The sequence below is a fragment of the Gavialis gangeticus genome, unplaced genomic scaffold (genome assembly GCF_001723915.1).
Source record: "Gavialis gangeticus isolate Ggan-Ray unplaced genomic scaffold, GavGan_comp1, whole genome shotgun sequence".
In the NCBI taxonomy this organism is placed as follows: domain Eukaryota; kingdom Metazoa; phylum Chordata; order Crocodylia; family Gavialidae; genus Gavialis; species Gavialis gangeticus.
The window spans coordinates 8,678,005-8,696,810 of record NW_017728998.1 but is presented as its reverse complement, the minus strand read 5'-3'; the positions used below and the strand labels follow the sequence as shown (position 1 = coordinate 8,696,810).

The 18,806-nt window shown below is 43.3% G+C and overlaps 1 protein-coding gene and 1 long non-coding RNA gene across 2 annotated transcripts in view; one reads left to right on the top strand and one right to left on the bottom strand.

The window, feature by feature from the left end:
* LOC109289456 overlaps window positions 1–16,300 on the bottom strand; it is an 18,736-nt gene extending 2,436 nt beyond the window's left edge. Inside the window, exons 1-2 of the long non-coding RNA XR_002095374.1 lie at window positions 16,184–16,300; window positions 13,039–13,042 (exon numbers count right to left, since the gene is read on the bottom strand). This is a non-coding gene — a long non-coding RNA (uncharacterized LOC109289456). The remainder of the gene's footprint in view (window positions 1–13,038; window positions 13,043–16,183) is intronic.
* CDH13 (cadherin 13) overlaps window positions 1–18,806 on the top strand; it is a 948,741-nt gene that overhangs the window by 25,827 nt on the left and 904,108 nt on the right. The gene's annotated exons all lie outside the window — the stretch shown is intronic.

Sequence of the window (18,806 nt, the reverse complement as noted above, 5' to 3'; positions counted from 1 at the left end):
GGAGGGAAGGTTTAAGTTGGACATCAGGAGGCGCTACTTCACGGTCAGGGCGGCTAGAGTCTGGAACCAGCTTCCAAGTGAGGTGGTGCAGGCTCCCACCCTGGGGGTTTTTAAGAGGAGGTTGGATGACCACCTTACTGGGGTCATTTGACCCCAGTGCTCTTCCTGCCATGGCAGGGGGTTGGACTAGATGTTCTGCTCAGGTCCCTTCTGACCCTTGAAACTATGAAACTATGAATTATGACATCTATAGCCCCTGCACAGACGGCCTGAGTCTGAGAAATGCTAAGCTGGGGAACAGGGGACAGTCTTCCTTTCCGAGTAGCTGAGTGTTTACCTCTTGCTGGAGTATGGTATTGCATACAAATGTTATATGATGATATTTCATTATAATAATTGAAACTTTTGGGGGGAAGACTAGCCAGTGTGAAGTCAGATGCCATTTATCTTCCATTAGACATTTCTATTTTCCATCTCTGATGACATAAGCAGCACTTGACCACATGGCTAAGTGAATAAATAGATTATAGTTTGTAGCGCAGCTCATGCCAGAGGCAAAATCCAGTAGTTTAAGTAAAGTGCTATAGTCATTTGAATATATTCTGTCAAACTCATGCCTCTGAAACATCTTAGTAAGAAACGAAGTGATATCATCCAATTAAAAAAGTTATATAATTTAAGCATGTATTTGCATTAATGACAACCGCATCCATGTGTTAATTCAGTATTAGCATCTTTTTTTCCTTAGGCCTCTGAGTATTAGCTAGTGTGCAGCACGAATTGCCGCAAGACCCTGAATCTGAATGGTTGTTTTTTTAAACTTTGTCATTGTTCTGGCACCACGCTTTTGAGAACAGTGAGAGCGATATTGTGTATGGAAAAAAAAATACAAAATACATAGCTGTGTTAAATGGTAGCGATACATTTAAAGACTTTATTTGCACTTTATGCTTTTTATGTTTATTCAATTAACAGTGGCTAAAACAAGTTCCCATTCTCTGAGGACTCCTTACAATTCAATTAAGCGAGGATCCATTTTGTAAACAAATGTAAGAGTTGAAAGATAGTGAATCTACCGGAGCGCTTAGAAATGTGTGCATCTATTCTGATGACCTTGCTATTGCTGTAAGTCTAACAGTACTGAGTGGTGGGCACATTCAAAATAACCATCTAGGCACTAACACAATATGTAGTAGCTCTGTAAGAGGGACACACAACCTTTATGCAGTCCCTTTCCTCAAGGATAGGCAGAGTAGTGAGTTGGCTTTAGTCCTGCAATCCTTACAAAATACACATTACTTTGTTGTACAGGAAGAAACAAAGGGACAGCGAGTTCCTGCTTGGATTTTGAAGGATGAAAGAATTTCTGGGAAGGAAGCATTTGATCATTAACGGCAAATAAAACCAAATAGTCAAGTCAGGCTAAGAAACATTGACAATAGCATATTAAGGTGACAATATAATGTGCACGTCTTCAGAGCTGGTCAAGCGAAGCCTTATCTGCTGAATGCTGAGGCTAAACTCTGCTGGTGCTAGGACAGCTTAAAACATGCCCTTTGTAGCAAACCAGCTAAGTGCTTCAGAGGAGTTTGGGCTAAAGTACCATACTGCCTGCAAGCCACAGCAAATTCTGGTTTTCATGCGTCTCACATCAAAACCAGGTGCAACCCGATTCCAGATTTCAGAGCAAGATTCTGTATCTGTTCAAACTTGACACTCAAACATGTTCAAACAGATGCAGGTTGGTCTGAAAGAAAAGGTGTAAATGAGTTCTAGCAAAAGGTAGCGGTGGAGTTCCTCGAGGCTGCGCTGACCAGTCTCTTAAGCACCCCAAATTGTTCTGCTGCGTCTAGTGCCAGAGGTTTTGGGAACTAAAAGCAACCCAAAGTGGCACTTACAGAGTGAACAAGGAGCATGGTAATGTAAAATCAAGTGTATGCTTGGGGGAAATGTGTTTGCAGGACTGGAATTACAGAAATACAAATTACATTTTGTTGTCAGTTCTGCTGGGCTTTGATTCTCCTTGATGTTATTCAAAAGCCAGCATCATTCTGAACCACAAGGCTCCCAGCTTTTCTGTGCGATTCTTTAAAGGCTAAATCTTGCAACCCTTACTGGTTTAAGGAGTCCCTACTCACACACGCAGTCTCTCCCAGAGGGATTGCTGATTTGAGCAGACATCAGCCCACGTGCCCAGGAGTTGAAAGGACTTGGACCTATATCAGCCATAGCAATTCAGATTTTAAGATGCTGGAAATCCTCATTCCTAGGAGGATACTGATCAAAAGATGTCTAAAAGCAGCCTGAAAGGAAAAGTAATGTCCAAATAGCTGCAAACCCAAAGGATGCTTCACATGTGATGTAACTGCACTTTACACCTTACAACACACTACAAAACTGATTTTTTTTTGGATTGCTCGGTGGTAGAGCATTGTAACAGAACTGCGTGTTTAAAGAAGAAAATATACTACATCGCTCTAAACAGCAAGTTTGTTTGTGTTTTTTTTAAAAATAAAGTGGCATGTTTTAATTTAGACCTAATTTTAATTCCTGTAACGTTACTTGTAATAATGTCTAAAATCCTCAGAATTAATTTGACGGGGAAAATTCCAGAAGGACTTTCAATTTTTCTCATTAAAAACATTATAGATGTCTTAATTAGGCTACATTATTAACGGCAATATTACTCAATTTAAAACTGCACACTTAAGATGCAGTTACCTCCAGCATGATTAGTTAGACGAGCTCTGTTACGCAAGGATGCACACTTGAACAGTTAAATATCCAGGGACTGATTCTCTGCCCGTGTCAAATGCTGAGGCTCCAGTGACCTCCGTGGAGCTGCACCGATAGGCACCAACCGAGGGCCGACATGTCACGTTACTTCAAACGGCAAAATCTGTTTATTCCCTGGCAGCAGCACAGTTTGTGAGATGGCACCAGGCTATCCTTGTTGCAAAAAGAGGCCTGAATTCGTTCTGATGTCAATTTGGAGCCAGCTTGGGTAAGTAATGAATTTGATGTTTCTCTCTCACCATCAGGATTTCACAGTGGAGTTGACTTCGGGAAAGTCATTCCTAATTTAGGCCCCAGTTTAAGGAGCTCCTTGAACAAATACATTGTCCTGTTCTCTTCAGTGGGATGACTCGGAGGCTTAGAGATGTGCTTAAGTACCTTGGTGAATGAGGACCGTATGCCGCTGGAAGTGAGAGGAGAATCGGACTCCGTATTTCATTCGCCTGCCTAGAAGCAGAGCGGTATGAACTTTTTAAAATACTGCCTGTATCCTGTTAATGTGGGTATTTTCTTGTTAGATGATTGAAATGAGCCATTAGATTTGCTACATTTGTGACTGGCTTCATTAGCCCATAAGACTCCAAGACAGTTTCCTGTTCCATAATTACTGGCCGTCACTGCCATTTGAAGTTAGTTATGTTTATTGTGGCTGCATATAGGCAAGGCTGTTTGCTGTGCTGGCCACTGCTTGTTGCGCTGTGACTTTAATTGGGAAGCTTGAACCAAAAAAAGCTTGCAGTTTATGATTGCCATCAGGGTATACGACTTCATTGTAAAAAGCAAATGCTCCCGCATTTTAAGTGAGCTGGAATGTGAGGTGCCTAAGTAGAACTGAGCATAACCTAGCAAATTTTTCTGTGTCCTATTACTTAATCACCTCGGCATTTAAATTCAAAGCACTACTGATGTGAGTGAAAGGATAAAATGCCTTGCTGAGTACACTCCCATTAGTGAGGAGTGCAAGATGGACCTTACAAGAACTGCCTAAAACAGAGGCTTGCTTTCTCTGGAAGGTAGCTTAACCACCTAATGAACAGTCAGGATGTATCCAGGTTAAGAGGTACAGATGTGCGTAAGGCTGGTTGAGTAAAAGGCATCTGGATATATAATTAGTATATTGGATAGTGTTGAAGTCTCAAAATGGTACAGACATTTGCATCTGTTCAGTGGTGTATATAATGACAAGTTATTTGGGGTAGTAGGGTGTGAAGCTTAAAAGGAACTTAATGGCTTTTCCTTTAATAAATCATTGACTTCAGCAGTGTCATCTTTTATTAGCATGTAATTTTGTAAAAGTTAAAATTGAGCATAATGTTGCATATAATTCTAGAACATCTGGTAGCAATATCTAGTAGCAGCTGTTTAGTACCTGAAATATAAACAAAACATGATTTTATCCATAGCTGTCACAGTTAATTTTCCTGGAAGTACTGTTATTGGAATAGGTGTGTGAAAATGTGTATCTGTTCACGTGAAGGCAAAAAAAGAAACAAAAGGCCATCTTGTTTAAGCTCTAAAACAATAGATCTGCGAGACAGCGGATGTGATTAATAATGCTGATAAGAAGAAAGTTGCGCGTGAAGGCGATCGTGTTTAAAATATTAAAATACTTCAGTGTTTTGGGACTGAAGTGGTAAAGTGCAGCCTATCAGAAGTGTTCAGGCCAAATCGAAATTCGTCCCCAGTGCCCATAAAATAAATGTCATCTCATGCTCTAAGTAGGAGGTGTTGGTTTATGTCTAGGAAGGCCATCTTAATTGCTTGTCTCTCCATTATGTGTTGGGGGAAAAATAGCAGAAGTGAGGGTATAACATTGTTTTTCCTTTGGGGCACATTTTTATGTTGCCTAACATTATATCATCTTCATTTTCAAGAGAGAAACATACTGGAGGCCAGGTCCCCACTTTTCACTCCCATATCTTACAGGACCAGGTAAGAGTAGTCCTTGGACTCCTCTGTCATATCTGATGGCCTCTCCCAGTTGTCCCTGCTCTAGAGGATTGGGTATGTTGGTGGACGAGGGAATCCATCTAAGCTCGATTTCATCGGCTTTGACTTTGTGTCAAAGTGCAAATTCACCCACTTTGACACAAGAGTCCCCACTTCCTTCTGTCAAGCCCCTAACATCCCACTCCAATGGGTCATGGCTTGTTCGGGAACATGCGGATCTGGCCCGGTGTTTGGGAATTGCATAGCAGAAGGTACAAAGAGGGGTGCGTTGGACTAAATGGACAAATGGAAGTCACAATTTTTGTCTTTTGTGTCCGTATAAAACAATTGTTTGGATTTGTCACTTTTTTTAAGAATAGAGATGACATCAAAATAATCTGACAGCACATAATGGTATCTTCAGTGGCAGATCCTGCTTGTGTTGAGGTCAATGGGAACATTTCTCTTGGCTGTGAAGGGAGCAGAATCAGAGAGTACAGCAGGGCATCAAAAGCCAGTACTTGTAATTGCCAGCTCCTCCGTCTCTTTCTCCTGCACCCCTGTCTGGATTGTCCAGGGCCACGGCCCCTAATCCAGGCACTGATATTTTGGCAATCAGGTTATACAGGTCTGAACTGCATGCATCTGTGCTGAATAATATATTTGACTTCAAGGATAGAATAATGTTGATGGTTTCTGACACATGAATAGAAGAGATTTTCCTCCCTCTGTATTTAATCCTAGGATCCCTGATGAGGGCAAGCCATTAGCCATGGCTCTGACTGTGTGCTTCCTAGTAAGGACACCAGAGGACTTTTGAAAAACATGAGCACAATGAAGTCGATTTCTATGTCTGGGATGCGGCGCTGGTTTCCTTTTGATGTTTGTTTATTTCTAATAGTGATTAAAAGTCCTCCTCCCAGCATCCTGGTCTGCGCCTACCACGCGTCTAAACAGATTTGTTGCAGGGAAAGTAGATCCATGGTTGTGTAGTCACACTTTCTGATTTATCTTGGGCCCATTTAACTACAAACACTCCTTTTTCACACTTTGTATTACTGTGAAATGACACTCTTATGGAAGGCCCCCCAAAAAGCTCTACTTGGACACTGATTTCAGAACTTAATGCAGGACTGTGTTCAAGTGCTTATTGCTTATTTGAGCCAAAGCTTTTTGCAGCTGGATGCTAAATAACATTAATTTCAAATGGTAATTCATTACGGCTGCACTGAACGCAACGTAAAATTCCCTCCGACTTCAGTGGGGCCCAGATTTCACCGTATGTGCTTTTAATTAAGATGATAAAATTTTAATTCTTGTTAGCACTGCAATTTTAACTTAATTAATAACGTAATGGCCTTGCATTTATGCAGTATCTCCCATTCTGAAGGGTTCTAAAGTACGTACAAACTGTGGCTCAGATCTTGCAATTACTTACTCGCATGAGAAATACTTCAAGGTCAGTGATTATCAGGGATCCTGGTTTTCTCTGATTTAAAAAAAATCCCCAATTTTCAGATGAATAAAGTAACCCATAATACACATTTTTCTGTGATTAAAATGAAACGCCACTGATATATAGCTATGTATCTATATATTAGTGGTATTTCATTTTAATCATGGAAAAGTGTGGATTATGGGTTACTTTTTTATCTATCTATCTACCTATCTATCTAAATAGTGGTGTTTCATTTGAATCATGGAAAAATGTGGATTATGGGTTACTTTTTTAAATCTAAAAATTGGGGATTTTTTTTAATCGGAGAAAGCCAGGATCCCTGGTGATAATAGTTGCTCACATGTAGATACCTGCAGGGTCTTAGCATGTGTGTGCGTGTCTTATATTAACCCACCACAGAGCCAAAGCTATTGCTAGGTTAGAACGTAACAATTGTTCTAACAGCGAACATGACACCGTAACCAACAGTTCAGGATGTGAAGATTATTGGATTGACTGCCGAGGATAGTTAGATAAGCAAAGTGCATATTATCTACCTTGGAAACTGGGTCTTTATATCCCTTTCTCTTGCAAAAAGTGCCAGGGGGCTAGATCCAATAAAGGACTTTATTACATACAATAGGAATTAGGTAGAATTGAGACACCTGAGCCCGAAGTTGTGATCCTGAAAGCCTGCACAGAGCTGCATAGTGCCTAATTCCATGGGTAGCTCACTTGTTGACCTTACAATTTTGTGGACCCCCAAAGGTTGTACCTCTGCACCTCACAGACGCACCTCAGGATTTATCTCACTGCATGAGATTCAGAGCGTAGGCTGTCCTCTGCCTAAGCCCCCTGAGGAGCAAAACTGAATAGCTACCTGCAGAGCACAGGTATCATACCCTGCAGAATTGGCCTTCCTATAAAATCCTGAACTTTCTTTTAAAATGTGGAAGGGGTTAATGTCCTCCTTTTGGATGATGGCCTAGTGGTTGGAGCACCCACCCAAATTGTGGAACAGTTCTCTCCTCTGCCAGGGAGGATTTAACCCATTCCTCCCACTTTCCCACGAGTGTCCTCACTACCAAACTATAGGCTATTACGGGCACTCTGGCTATTTCAGGCCAAGCTGCAATTCTGAGGCACCTAAGGGTTTACCTCCAGTTTAGGGGCAGGGTTTCCCAGGAGGGGTATTCTTAAGCACATCATGCCCACCCACCTCTGTCTCGCGTACTCCGAGCCAGAGCCATCCTGGCGAGGCCACGCTTTCCCTTCAGCATGCTGGAAACGGAGGCATTGAGAGCGATTGTGAAGGGATGCCCGTGGAGTGTCTTCACCTGCCTTTTTCTGGGTTTGGGGTCTGCAAATAGGTGATGGTGGGTGGGTGCGCTCTGGGTGTGCTGCTGCAGACATCGTTCTCCCCTCTGTCAGGGTTCAGGGTTGCACTCTGTACCACGGTGAGCGTACGTGGCGCTTGTTCTACGCACCCAAATTTGCACTCCAGAGCCAGAAATGTGCTGCTCGGAGCTTGTCCCCAGTGCCTGCTCTTGAGTCCTCACTCTCCAGGGGGCTTTAGAGGTAGGGCACTGGGGATAAGCCCATTACTCAGTAGTGTAATGAAGGGAGGTGAGCAGGGAGGAAGGGTGCCTGGGGTACCAGCCTGGGCAGATGTGAAAAATAGGAGCAGCTGTGCTGGCCAGGGTGCTCGGACATCACATCACGCTTCTGATTCCACCAGGAAACTTTTGGCTCAGGAGCACGTTAGTAGATTGAGGAAGGGAGGGGAAAGCACCGAGAAGAGGTTTCAGGGAACACGGAGCTGAGCACACTCACGTTGCCAGGAGCTGGATGTGGTCCACAAGCCTGTAATGAGCATCTGGGCCTCCCTTTTCCGTTCCTTGTCAGCTCTGCAATAGAAGCGGCAAAGGACCGAAGCTGTGCTTGCTGTGCCGTACGCAGCCCTGCAATGCTGTGTGCAGTCGTGCGAAGAGCATTTCTCCTTTCCAGCGGCGTCATAGTTTATGTCAGCCAAAGAAATCAAAGCATTTTTTTGTAGGTCAATTTAATAAAGCAGGGCTCCACTGAATGCACGGCAGGTAATTGCTCCTACTCCTGCATGGAGCTGCACTCTCTCAGGGTGGCAGGGTAGCCCTTTTATTGGTTGTTTGAGACTTTTTGAAGTACTGTCTTGCAAAGCGCTTCCCTCCCTTCTCACCAGATAGGTGTTATCACACCTAAATAATTTGCATTGGGTTGTACATTTTAGAACTGGAAAGATGAAAATTGCTTATCTGTGGGGAATACATCTACCCGTTTTCCACAAGTTGCTGGAGAAGGAGAGCCATGGCATAATCGTGAAAACAAAGTAGAGGATATGTTTTAAATAATCAATTTATCAGACAAGAAAAAACACCAGTGCAACGGGCACTGCTGAAATGTCTAAGTCGTTCCGGCCATATCTGCTTGGTTTTTAAGTGAAGATGATGACATTACTTTATATTGATAATATGTCTGGTGTTATAGCTTACATCATGGTTTTTTTATAGTGATGTTAAAATATGTGAAACAGGTTTTGGATTTGGCAGGTTTTGGCTCTTTTTTTAAACCAGTGGGTTAAGGTGCTTTGTGCACTTCTTACTGTGTTCATATTGCAAGAATCTCCTAGACGTTGTTACAGAAAGTAATCACTTGTGCTAAAATTTCTTACGCTATTTGACTTCAAATACAAACATTTTAATGTGCTAACATAAATTTATCAATGCTTACGTACAGCATTTCAGTACAGTGGGGAGGAAAAATACAGTTTTTCTGTTTGAGAAACCTCAGTCAGATTTTAAAATCTGGACCGCAGCAGCAAGCTGAAATTTGGAGGTTAGTCTGGCTGAAGGAGGAGGTTCGGTAGTTTTTGTTCAATGGCTTAACCAAATCGGGTTCAGTGGGTCTGTAAAGTTTTAGTCTGAGGTAGAGCCCAGAGACTTCCAGAAGTATCCCATTGCACTAGGTCCTGTACAACTATTTCAAAGTGGTCCTTACTCCAGATACCTTCCCATCTAAATACAGATGAGGACCATCTCACTGTTTGGCCAGGAAAGAAGAGTGCTGCTAAGACGGCTGATCCCTTCTTCCTTTAGGGGGTGGCAGTTAGTCTGCATGGAGGTAGTTTCTGTATGCCCTGCAGAGATGTGTTGGGGGGGGAGGGTCCTACCTGGTACAAATTCTGAATCTCTATTGTAATGGACAAGTGTTCTGATTTTATTGCAATTAACTGGAGACTGATTATCTCAGCAATGATTCCTGTGACTGCAGCCCGTTTCATCAGCCTGAGTGCAAAAGCAAATACCAACGGTTAGGGATATTGCTCAGGATAAGAAAAGAATTAAGAGGCTAACTGCTTTACCATGTTTGGCTACCACCTGAACTGTTTGAGGAGAGATGAAGCAAGTATAATGAACTGATTAACACATAATCATTGATGTAACTTTTATAACAACATTATATGCACTTGCTGGATCCCATAATTTATACTCCTTCAGTTCGCTGTGTGCTATTCTTTCATGCCTCGCACGCGCTTTGCTATGGCTGATGTTGGAAGACTAGCATAATTAAGGAGGGGCAAATGGGTAGCAGGTCTGGGCACTGCCTTTGAAGAAAAATAGCCATCACCCCAGCTGGTGGCTGGCTGTGCTACCATTGCCAACAGTCTGGCAGCTGGCGCTGGTCCCTGTGCCACCGCTGTCCAGGTGCAGAGCTGCCCTGTGATGCCTCTCCGTAGGAAAGGAATTTGTACCGTCAGAAAAATGTTTACTTAAAAAAAGGAATACAGCAATGTATCTAAAAAACCTTTTTTTTTGCTAATTACACGCTTAGTATTCTCATAGACATGATCAACAATTCTGCTTTATGATGTGGAAAGCATCTCCAGCTAATACATCACAGCGCAGCCTGCTTTTTCATTCTGTGAGCATCCACCCTCTGTGAAGTTAATCGCAGAGAGAAAATGCAGGGAGACCATTAACAGCACCCTATATGTGCAGGACCCTCCCATTTGCAAAATGGCATTGAATTCCCGAGACCTGTCTGCTACAGATCGTAGTTATGCACTTCCCTGTCTTAGTTAAATCTGGATTTGTGATTTGGGCATGGCAATGGACTTTGTAGGCGAGGAAAGGAAGAAAAAGCTGATGCGCCATGACACATGGGCAGCCCCAGGATTTTGTGAAAGGGGGTATGGGAGGAGTGACCAACTGCATAGGGGTGGATGCACTCCCAGCTCTCTCCCACTGGGACAGGCAGACCATGTTGTGGGAGCAGCAGCCAGAGACTTCTTTTGAGTCCCCGAACTGGGTAACACTCCCTCTCTACCCGCCAGCTCCCCATACCCTTCCTCTTGTACTCAGTGGCATGTCTCTCCCTTCCTCTTCCCAACTCCTGCTGCTGTCCCTGCTGTCTCTGGCTACTGCAGGGGTGGGGGAGCTCCCGAGCTGCTCCTGCCCCTCTTCAGAAAAGCTGCCTATGGAGTCAGGCTCAGCCAGGGACAATGGGAGCAGAAGCAGCAGGCAGGTTTCCCCTTCCTGCCCTGTCCTTCTCAGGTCTTTCCTGCCAGCCTGGGAGACGTTTAGGGAGGGGGAACCAACCCACTGCTGCTGCTGTCCCTGGCTGAGCCTGGCATCCTCAGGAATACCTCAGTTTTATACAGCCCTCTTCTACTAAGAGCTCGGAGAACTTGACAAAACTAACTTCCTCAACCCCATTTTATAGATGGGGAAAGCTAAAGTATGTTGAAAATATTCTGCACTGGAGACACCACATCTGGAGTACTGTGCCCAGTTTTGGGCCCCCCACTACAGAAAGGATGTGGACAAATCGGAAAGAGTCCAGCAGAAGGCAATGAAAATGGTGAGGGAGTTGGGGCACACAAGGAGAGGCTGGGGAAGCTGGGCTTATTTAGTCTGGAGATGAGAAGACTGAGTGGGGATTTAGTAGCAGCCTTTAAATACCTGCAGCGGGCTTGCAAAGAGGATGGAGCTCAGCTGTTCTCAGTTGGGGGCAGATGGCAGAACAAGGAGCAATGTCCAATGTTGCAGCAAGGTAAGTTTAGGTTGGATATTAGGGAAAACTTTCTGACTAGAAGGGTGGTGAAGCACTGCAACAAGTTACCCAGAGAGGTGGTGGAGTCTCCATCCTTGGAGTTCTTTAAGGCCTGGCTTGACAAAGCCTTGGCTGGGATGATCTAGTTGGGGATGGTCCTACTTTGAGAGTGGGGCTGGAATACATGTGACCTCCTGAGGTCCTGTCCAACCCTAACTTCCTATGATTTGGTGAAGCAAATCATTGAACTTCACCCACAAATCCAGTGGCTGGCCAGGAACAGAACCTCAGGGCTTGTCTGCAGCACCTCCATGCAGAGCTCTGTCATGAAGCCTGCTCTACCCACTCACTCCCATTTTGCACTAACCAAATCCCCCATAATGCGGCTTTGTAGCCACCTCGAAGTGGCCCTGCATGCGTGCCAATAACACACTCGACAGAACAAAGGCTAGCTTGGAGCGGGTACTCAGTGCTGGTCTGAAGGGTCATTTTTAGGACCTGGTACATACGGAAGGGCAGTGAATAGGTAGGGACTGCTTCTGAGGTGTGGCATGGAGGCAGTGTAGACGCATCCTTCATGTCCTACGTACTGATCCAGCGTTCCAGGTCACATTTCCTCCCTTTTCCCTGATCTCAAATGCCAACTTGCATCAGGCAGATTAAATTACTTTTTCAGTAGACTTCAAGCCATGGCAGAAAAGTGGAAGGAAGGTTTGGCACTGTCAGAGCGTGGTATACACAGGCCAACTGTTCATCTGGATAGAGTGTTGCTTGCTTGTCTGCATGTTCAGGAACAAGAAAGCAGAAGGAACAGGAGTACGGGCAGGGGATGCTGCAATAAAAGTAGTCCTTAGCAAGGAGAAAAATAATCATCCAAGACTAACTGTGATTGTCAGGCTCTGCTCTGACGAGCAGTAATACATATTTTTCCCCACTGCCTCATGACAGCATTGAGCCTGGGAGATGTGTTTCTCCATCCCAATTTTTCCTTTGTTTCTTGATAGCGTGAAGACTGGTAATTTGCCGCCGGTCTTTACCACCTGGTGGACTTTGCCTCTCCCTTCCCTTTCATGTCTCCTCTATGCCAGCTCAGCTATGCTCATGAGGGAGTAGATGGAGAAAAGCTCCATCATTTTTCTACTCCTTTGCACCTATGTCGCACCCACATTTTTCAATGCGGTGAAATGCCAACCTGTCCTTCTGCACCTAGCTACACACTCTGCATACTCCAGGTAAGAGTGCAAAGAAAGATATGGCATTGTTTGAGGTTAATGCAAACCAGAATATAGTCCTAACTGAGTGGACACCCAGGGCAAGGTAGAAGCAGTGACTTGATGTGATCGCAAACGTGAACATGTGGTTACAGGTAGTGGCCACTTTTATTTTTTGCTCCCTCGACCTTGCCCACGTTGGCTCCAGGGGAAGTTGCCCCTAACACCCCTGCCTGACTCCCATTTACACCACTGTGTGTATGTATATGTATGCGCATGGGTGTAAGGGTAATTTGCCCAGCTCTTTTGTTAAGATTATGGCATCTAATTAGCAAACGTTGACAATCCACATATTTTGCAAATCTCCCTTCTCACACTAGGAAGACAGTGCAATTCATTCAGCCCTACTGAGGTCTCCCCAGCAAAGACTTTAATAGCCTCTTTTTTTTTTTTTTTTTTGGCAAACTGCTTATTTGACAATTTATCTCAATGTTTTCTTGGCATCCTTACTAGCAACTGTTCACATGCCAAATCAACTAATACCCACGCAAACTTGGCTTTTGACCTTGCTGCCACAAACCTGCTATCTATAAATGATTGATTGAATGCCTGGTACCAGGTGTGAAAGTGCCTGCATGCATGCTACAGTAAATCCATGGCAGGGAAGCTAGCATAATTTTGCTTGTCATGGACAGAAAAGTGAAGGAGCATTGCAGCAAGGGAGAATAAATTACTACTCTCGGTTTTCTTTCCCTTATGAAATGGAGCAAGACGTCTCTGCTATACAATCCAGAACTGGAAAGCTGCATCGTGGTAGTGTGGGGTGCATTCCCCATTCTTCACTGTCTTACCGTGTGCTCTTGTAACTGAAGTCATGACTGTGGATATTTCTTATTTGCATTTTTTCAGAAAATGGTTTCTTGGTGGATAAAAGGGTTGGATCAGGACTACAAAGAACCGGATTCTATTCCTGCCTTTGCCACGAGCTTGAGGGCAAGTCATGTGACCTCCCCTTCTTCTGGTTTTCCCATCTGTAAAATAGGGATAATGATACCGATTTCTTTTATGAAGCACTTGAAGGTCCGGTGATGGAAAGCACAGTAAAAAGCTAAGTGCTGTTCTTCAACCAGATGTACAGAATTAATATCGCCCTCCAAAACGTTACTGTTATAGGTACCACATTGAATAATACTATGTCTATATGAGAGGTGGTTAATTATTCTATTATTTATACCCCTTTGCTGTAAAAGATGCTACATATCACAAAGCCAGTAACAACCCTGCTGTGAAAATCCTGAGTACTGAATACAGAATTGCAACTTTACTATTTTCCTGCAGTCAAAAAAATGAGTGAAAACTCTAAAAGCTGATGTTTTCTGAGAGGTGTTTTGAGTCTAATGAGGGGTCTAAAAAGGCTGAGAAATGCTGAACTAAGCAAAATGATTGCTTTTAGACTCTGGTATGCTGTAGACCTGGGAACTATTGCCTTTTCCAGGATACCTTCAATCTGCTTCTCCTGGGTAAATCCAGGCAAAGTTTGTTTCCAGAGAAATACAGATTCATATTGTCTGTGTTGTTGGCTTCTCATCTGCAGGGGAGCCTGTGAATAATTAATCTAAGCCCTGGGTCTGAAGAGTGTGAGCAGGAGGAGTTTGACACCCATCAGGATCCATCCCTTTTGTTGGCATTCCTAGTTCGATTTCGTAAGGCATCCTTTGTGGGGATGGCATTGTAACGATCCTTTATCCTCCTTTCCCGCATTGTCTCTTCTCATGAGACTGATTGATCCTTTCTTTCATTTTCCTAGTGGTTTTCATCTTTGAAAGCTATTTTATAAATCCAAGAGAATTATTTTAATGAGAGAAAGGGACTGAAGGATGGATGAAGATCACTAGCCACCTCGCTGATGACTAACATGACTGCAAAAAGCCTTGACAGAAGCTTTCTTTGATCTAGAGTTATCTGAGAAATTGTCCTTTTTTCTTCAATGCCAGGCACGTTAGTTTGAATTGTGTGTCCAATAGCTCTTCCTGGTTTGAACAGTTTGTTCTTATTCCATTATCTAGTATTGCTCTTTTAATAACTTCCTCTTCATGCTTTGTAGAAACCATGGTTCATTTCTTCCAAACCCACATAGATCACATCCATCCAGGCTGGAAAAAAAAAGTTTGTCCTGTTGTCAGCCTTCGTTAGCTTTCAAGCCTTCCCATGTGAACCAGATGAAGTTTAAAATGAGCTCAGATGTTAACGATAGCATTCTTGATATAATTTTCTCATGTTCCTAAAGCTTTTCAACATTTTCCTGAGACCACGCATATTTTGAGTATGCCATCTTATAGCTCAGAGGTGCCCAAAGGGAAGTAGTTATGCTACAAGTGGCATGGGCAGCCTGTGTGTGGGGCACATGGCCGATTGGGGAGGCAACATCAGTGCAGCTAGGGCAGGAAGCAGAAAGCAGAGCAGCAGATCAGGTGAAAAATCTTTGAAAGAGGAAGGGGATCAAAGTGGCACTTGGGGCATGGGACTAGTTTGTGGCACACCTGCCAAAAAGGTTGTTCTCCACTGTTATAGCTGCCTATAAAGGGCATAGAAAGACTCCCGTTGACTTCAGCAGGCTGCAGATGAAGTCCCAGGTATGCAATGCACCTCAAGGTCTAAGGCAAGCAGCTTTGCAATTCCATCTCTGTAGGAGGAAACAGAGGGGTTTAAATGGTAGTTTGACAGCTTTTTATAGATTTTCTTAACTTAGCACTGACAAAATAATATCCTACCAAGCTCTCGGAGCCTGAGCATTTCTAATTGTTAAGCAAAGGAACAGAATGTAATAACCAAAGTGTGTACCTGTTAAATTGTTATTGGTTTAGTGCTGCTAGGAATTAAAATGTGGAATCTGCAGGGGGAAAGGCTTTGAAATTAGCCACACAGGGCAAATCACAACTTCACAGACTTTGCTAAGAGAAGGGTGATGCTAAGCTACATCTAGCCAAGAGCAGGGTAAGGAAGCAACTTGTGACTAGGGAAGCTCAATCTGCGCCCTTCCCCGCTTGATGCTCCTTTGCTTTGTAGAGAAAAGGTTGTGACTATTATTACCCTGTCCTTTCCCATAAAATAGCTTGTTTCTTCTGTGAACTCAGCTGACTTTTCTGGGTAAAAGCCAGGGCTTTTCCCCATTTCCTTACCTCATGACTTGCAAGGAGGGAGCATTGCATCAGCTGATATTGGACAAGCAGAGTCTGAGCAAGACAATGAGTCTGAGGCTTTAGAGCTGTCACAATCTGACACACATTAATTTATTGCAATATATTAAATTTACTAACCAGGAAATGAGTGAGAAAAAGAACCAAGAACATGTGTTATGGAGCATTGAGTTACAGGGGGGATTAAATAATTATCTGAACTTCCACATGGAAGAATTTCTACAAGAGAGAGATTTTTTGTAGTAGAGTATATTTTTCCCTGCACCTAAACCTCCAGAGATTATTGAATATGGCTTCAAATGATTATGCCCAAACCCTAATAATAATAATACAACCCCCCCCCAGATATATGCATTTACATGTAGCATCATGCTTAAGCTTATTCTTGCCAGCCGTCCATCGATATGAGGATGACAATCTAGTAGATAAGGAAGTCATTGGTGAATCCAGGGATAACTTAAGAGGCCAGTCCGAGATCTGCATGTACCAGGAGGAAGGAGCGGATCCCGGTGATGTTGGGTCACAGCTCTATCCCTTTGTCTCTCTCACCTCTTCACCACCATAGTGAGGCAAGTTTGCTCAAAAAGGTTGATGCCTTGTTGTATTTCACAGAATCACTGGGGATGATTCAGTGCTCAGACCTCCCAGGTATTGATGCTAATATTGCATGTCTTCAGATGACAAGTGCTGTCCAACAGAATTGGTGCCATATAAACATGGTTTCAATGCTGGTAGTGTTTGCTTGAGCCAAAGCACTGGCATTTGTTCTTTTGGCCTTCCGGTTGATATGGAGAATTTTTCAAAGACGTTGGTGGTGGTAACATTACCAAAGCTTTCAGGTGTTTCCAATATGTTGTCCAGGTTTCACACCCCTACAACAGGGTAGGGAGGACAACAGCCTGGTAGATGATAAAGTTGACTTTGGTTGCGCTGCATTTGGACATCTCAGAAATCATGTCTTGGATGATCATGACCTCAGGACCCATTTCACGATGCTTTGAGCTATTGTAAAGGAGGTCAGTGCAGAGTAAACCAGGTGGCATCCATTCATCAGAGCGCCCCAAGAGAAGGCAAGGTCAAACAGTCACAAACTCCTCCAAGACCATTTCAGGCTGGCCGTAAGGAAGAACTTGTTTACTGTCCAAGCCCCCAAGGCCTGGAACAGACTTCCGCCGGAGGTGGTGCAAACACCTACCCTGGGCTCCTTTAAGAGACATTTGGATGTTTATCTTGCTGGGATCCTTTGACCCCAGCTGACTTCCTGCTCCTGGGGCAAGGGGTTGGACTCGATGAACTTCCAAGGTCCCTTCCAACCCTAATGTCTATGAAATCTATGAATTTTACAGGCCTGAAAGATTCATGGTTTCCATGATTTTTTTTAAAGAATAAATATTTAGCATGAAGCACTTTATATATTTGTAAGAGGGTTTGTTCCATCCCCAACCACATTAAGAGACACCGTCCAAATGTTTTACTAGTGGCAGATTAATTTTCTATGCAGCATATCTAAAGGAAATGGTCAGAATGTGTTTGGGAGAATCAAATGGCTGTGTGGAAATATGTGAAACTTGCTAAAGGATTATATGATGAATAATTTAAAAGCTAAATATAAGCCAAGTAAAGAAATAACCTAACAATGAGAATCCCTTACCAAACAGGGCATCTGAGATTTTACAAACAGCGAAACAAATGCGTTTAGGGTTGCACAAGCATACATAAGAGAGGCAGCTGGGGAATTCTGGGTCTGCAATTAAAAAAAAAAATCATAGACTTGTTAGATCTATTCTAATTAGGTAAATTAAGTGCCTAGGGGATATTGGACCAGATTCTCACCTGGCATAAATCTGTGTCACTCCACTGAAGTTAGTGGAACTGCATTGTCTTACACCCACTAAGGGTCTGACCTGCTAGGTTAAAATATCAGATTTTCTTTTCTTTTTAATTAGTAAAGCTGTTCACCCTTCTTTCCCTTAAGGATAAAATAATATTTCTGAAGAGCCAGTGGAAGCAGATAGCCAATTCAAAAAATTCAGTGTGAAGAAATGAGTTCTCAAGTGACTATTTTTTGTCTGCTTAACTGGTCACAGTAGTATAAACTAGGTATTTCGGACTGGAGCATCAGCAATACCTTGGCATACAACATAGTGGAAAGGCTTCATTTTTCTTTTGTTCTTTTTTCCCCATTACCTAATGTCCTTGTACTTTCAGAAGGGCTTTGCTGGGTGCATCTGCCATATTTCTACCTTTTAAAAAATCTTTTGGTTCCATTCATTCTTTCCCACATACAGCGAGCTGGCAGTATCTGCAGCACATGGATATAGATGAGGATAAATGTCCAACTTTTAAACTTTCACTTTGATTAAATGTTACATTATTTTCTAAAGCTGTGAGCTCAGTGACCCAGCAGCTAGAAATGGAAGAGCTCTACAATATATGGTAAAAATCAGCTAGTGATTTGAAGGTATTTACTAGGTGAGCAATATGGACTTAAAGTAATTATTTTGCACCTGTTCTATACATACCGTTTATGTAATTGCTTGATATGTCCAGTAAAAGTGGGGTGGTGCAATAGCTTCATTTAGATGTTTAACAAGACCGTATACTCTCTAGCATCTTGTATCTAAAGATCACAACATGTGTTAGTATTGTTATTGCATTAAGTCTTACAGAACCTTGACATGATTAAGTACCATGATTATTTCACACTGGCGATTGAGGCACTGATGGCCAAATTCTGTTCTCACTGATACACATGTATTATAGGGCTGTGTGAGGTGGGCAGTATTCGATTCAGATTTGGCCCGATTCGGGGGCCAGTGATTTGATTCGCTGATTCAGATCACTGTCCTGATTTGATTCACCCGAATCTGAAGATTTGATTCTGATTCAGCGAATCAGTAATTCGGCCGTAGACACAGCTTCATATGTGTTTTCTACATACTTCGAGGTACCAGGCGTGGCTCATGAATGCTGAGATGGTGGGGTGGATGGAGCATCCCTTGGGAGCACAGGGGTCCCCCGCGTGCTTGGCAGCAGACCCAGAAGTGGACCAGAAGTACTTCCAGACCACTTCCAGGTCTGCTGTGAAGCACACAGGGGAATCCCCCCACTACCTCCTGGCTCAGCGACTTGTGCCTCCTGAGTCTG